Genomic DNA, 4601 nt, shown 5'->3' with positions numbered 1-4601 from the left:
AAAAAAAAAAAAAACATTTTCCAACTTTACATTTATGGCTAAGGATGACTTGAAATATTTAACCTCATAATAGTTTATCCATGGAAAATCAAGGTACTAACTTTAAAACACATAAAATTTTTGCACCTTACCATCATGAATCTACTCTTGGTTCTGTATGAATTTCTATGTTTTTCAGAAAGGAATTTGTATAAAACTAATATTTAATCACAAAACTTTCTCCAAGAAAGGTCAGTGTTTTGATTCAGATAAGCTGTTTATTTCCATGTTTGGGAAGACCTGAGCCAAAAAACCAGAATGGAAAATGGAATGTAGCCCTAGTTCTTCCTGTGACTCAGGTTTATTGCAAGGATTTCCTTTTGTTGGAAAACATCAGGCATAACGATATTCAAGTATGCTCACATAAATACATCACTCAGCAGAGATACTGTAAAATTATACACAATTGTGAAGAAAGTTAACCTCCACTATCTTTCACTAATGCACTTATGAAGCCCTTTAAGTCTTTTTATATGAATACAATATAAAAGATATAGGAATAGCATTATTCTTTCTCCAGTGCCTAACCTCTTCCAAATGTCTGCTTGCAAACACAGAACTGAAAGACTGTATGTCCTCAGTGTGTATGTGTACGTGCACACGTTCACATATTTGCATGTGCACAAATGGAGGATTCTAAATCAAGTGACTCAAGAGCTGAATATATCTCTGCTTTAGTATTTACTGAGTTACACTGACAAAACCTAGATGCCATACCAGAAGTAACTTCCATTAATGCATAATCACCTTCACATCTTTTCTATAATCTGACCATGAAAATAAACACCACTTCTAAATCTGAGGCCCAAAGTGATTCAAGGTGAACCTTAAGAAAATAAAAAACATTGTCATAACTAAACCAGGTGTCTAAAATATAGCCTGTATATTCTGTTCAAACTATATTTCCCTACTTAATTTACATGGATTTTTTCTAAAATGCTAAGTATTCTCTTTGTGTCTGCTGCTCACAATAAAATAATTTGTTCTCTTAATCTAGGAACATGAGGACATGAGCAATAGAGGAAACCTGGAGGAAGAGGATGTGGCATGTTGAAATTTAAAAAGAAGCAATGTGTATTTGCAAGTCACACCAATATAATAAAACCAGTGGTTATTTTTAAATATTTTCAATCATTGGAATATACATAAATTTTTGCAATGAAGTGTGCTAAAGTATTCATATCTTTTAGAACATTATTTGTCCTCCAGTTGGAAATCTACAAAGAAAAAAATTGACTTTTATTTGAAACAACAGTATATCTGAGAATCCAAAACAGTGTATCTGCATATTGCTCCAGCACTCTAATATGGAAGTGTTTCAACAGGATGTTCTTTCAAAAACAAAAGGGGAAATAGTCCACATACTGACTAGAAATATGTTTGGCAGATGTGGGAGAATAATCTATTACAGTGGATTAATCAATTAATCAGGGAATTAATTTTATACATAACAAAACAGCTAGAGGTAAGCCAAGAGTTGGTACAGCTATTAAAAGAAACAAAAACTGAAGCTCCTTCTAACTTTCTGCTTTACTCTTCTTTACATGCAAATTTCTCCTCCTGATTGCAAGATGGTAGCTGTATCTTCAGGTGTATCATCATTGTTCCAGGCAGACAAAGGTAGAAGTAAGAAAATCAAAAGATACTTTCTATTTGAGTTTTTCACTTTAAAATAATCAGGGAAACAATGGATTTCTTCGAAATTCTAGCTTGTATATTTCTAGTTATGTGACATTTACCAGAACAGAATAATAGAGCCAACTTTGAAAGGTATGAAAGGTTGAGTATTTTTAACTGGGAACAAAAGTATCCCAATTTGTTGCTGTTAGTGGGGAAAAAGTAGTTTATGGAGTTGGGTAGATAAATTTTGATATTGTTATGGAAGAAATGATTTATGGAGTTAGGAAGGCAAATAGCAATGTTTGCCAAAAGTATCATGAATAGAGAGAAAAACTACACTCTTACCAATGTAAAGAAAAATTACATGTTGGCTTTACTCTTATTTTTAGGGCTCATAAGCAAACAAACAATAATTTGCCTATTTCTTACTCCTGAAGTGGTTTATATTAATGCTATAAGAGAATCTCACCTCCATAAAAGAAATTTCAGTTTAAAGAACTTGAAGCTTTTTCATCCAATTCTAGGTTCATTAGCCTTCCTAGACTTATTTCTTCTCCTGTGAATTACAAATTATTTGCCTCTTTATTCAGGAACACACCGTACCAGAAGAAAGTCCTTTGGCTCAATATTGGCTTTTTCTTTACACACACACACAAGCACACAAAAAAATCTAGCATAAATGCCAACTGGTATCTAATCTTGTTTCAAAAGAACTCATAATCTTTTACATGAATATATGTCAATATGAAGGAGATGATGATTTCCCTTTTCCAGGACAGAGGATAGAATTGTGTAAGTGTCTGATATCACAGTGATATTAGAAGAACACAAAAAGTCACTTTATGAGTATTTTCATTTCTTAGGACTGTCATAGCAAAATACCACAGACTTAAGCACACAGAAATTTATTTTTTCATAGTACTGGAGGCTAGAAGACAAGGCTCAAGGTGTTAACAGGCTTGGTTTTCTCTGGGGTCTCTCTCCTTGGCTTGCAGATGGGCACCTTCTCTCTCTGTCCTTATATAGTCTTTCCTCTGTGCACACACATATCTTTGTGTTTCCTGAGTGTTCAAAGACAAAAGTTTTTCCCGTAATATTTTACCTAATGCTTCCCAGAATAGAATTTAGAGTCAGACAAACCTTGATTTTAATGGAAGTTCTGATTATACTAGCCATAAAAGCTTGGCCAAAATAACTAACTTCTTTGTGCCTGAATTTCCCCATTTATGGTATGAAGGAAATCTAGTGGAGTGCTTTTGCTGATGGCCCCCCACTGGAGTGCTTCCGCTGGTACTTCTGTTACTACACCAGAGAGCTTTTGCAAGAGGACCCCACTGCCCAGCCAGAGAGCTTTTGCAAGAGGACCCCACTGCCCAGCCAGAGAGCTTTTGCAAGAGGACCCCACTGCCCAGCCAGAGTGCTTTTGCAGGGGGCCCCCAGTGTCCCACCAGAGTGTTTTTGATGATGGCCCCTCATAGGAGTACTTTTGCTGGCATCCCTGCTGCCCTAGCAGAGTGCTTTCAATGGATGCCCCATCACCCACTGAAGTGCTTTAATCAGAGATTCCTGCTGCCCCATAGGAGTGCTTTTGTTGGCAGCCCCTGACATAGCAATTTTACCAGCACCCTGGGAGCACCTTGGCCCCTCCAGGGCAGCTTGTACTTGACCTCTGTGGGGATCCAGAGGACAAACCCATGTGCCTGGTTCCAGCCCCCCAGAGTTAGATCACACAGCCCAGGAGTGCCAAGCTGAGCCTTGGTCCTCTGAAAGCATCCGGAAATGAAGACAGTCAGCTACATCCAAATTACACCATAGTCAAACCCTCAAGGGAAATAAACAACATAAAAACCGAAAGCCTCATCCAAAGGACAGCAGCTTCAAAGGATAAAGAAGTATCAGCTTTCACAGATTAGAAAGAACCAGTGTAAGAACTATGGCAATTCCAAAATCTAGAGTGTCATCTTACCCTCAAATGATCACACTAACTCTCCAGCAATGGTTCCAAACCAGATAGAAATGGCTGAAATGACAAACATAGAATTCAGAATCAGGATGGCAAGGAAGCCCAATGAGATACAGGAGGAGGTTGAAACCCAACCCATGAAAAAGAGCAAAATGATCCAAGAATTGAAAGACAACATAGCCATTTTTAGAAAGAACAAAACTTAACTTGTGGAATTGAAAAATTCGCTACAAGAATTTCATAATACAATTGGAAGCATTAACAATGGAATTCACCAAGCTGAGGAAAGAATCTCAGAGTTTGAAGACAACTCCACGAATCAATGCAAGCAGACAAAAATAAAGAAAAAAGAACTTTAAAAAACTAACAAAATCTCTGAGAAATACAAGATTATGTAAAGAGACCAAACCTATGACTCGCTGACGTTTTTGAAAGACAAGGAAAGAGAAGGAGAAAGAGTAAGAAACTTGGAAAACATATTTGAGGATACAGTCCAAGAAAATTTCCCCAATTTCACTAGAGAGGTTAACAGGCAAATTCAACAAATTTGGTAAACCCCTGTGAGATACTATACAAGATAACCATCCCCAAGACACATAGTCATCAGATTCTCCAAGGTCAACATGAAAGAAAAACATCTTAAAGTCACCTACACAGAAGTGATAGACCACTTACAAAGGGAACCCCACTGGGCTTACTGCATACCTCTCAGCAGAAACCTTACAAGCCAAAAGAGACCAAGGCCTTATTTTCAGCATTGTTAAGGAAAAGTAAGTCCATCCAAGAATCTTAATATTCTGCTAAACTAAACTTCTTAAGAAAAAGAGAAATAAAATCCATTTCAGACAACCAAACTCTAATGGAATTTATTACTGCTAGACCTGCCATATAAGAGGTTCTTGAGTGTGTTTTTGTGGTAGCATGTTTCTTTTGCTTCCATGTTTAACATTCCCCTAAGTACAGAGCCCACTGACACTAT

Source organism: Colobus angolensis, unplaced genomic scaffold, assembly GCF_000951035.1.
Source record: "Colobus angolensis palliatus isolate OR3802 unplaced genomic scaffold, Cang.pa_1.0 Scaffold123, whole genome shotgun sequence".
Lineage (NCBI taxonomy): Eukaryota > Metazoa > Chordata > Mammalia > Primates > Cercopithecidae > Colobus > Colobus angolensis.
This window is presented reverse-complemented; position numbering follows the sequence as displayed.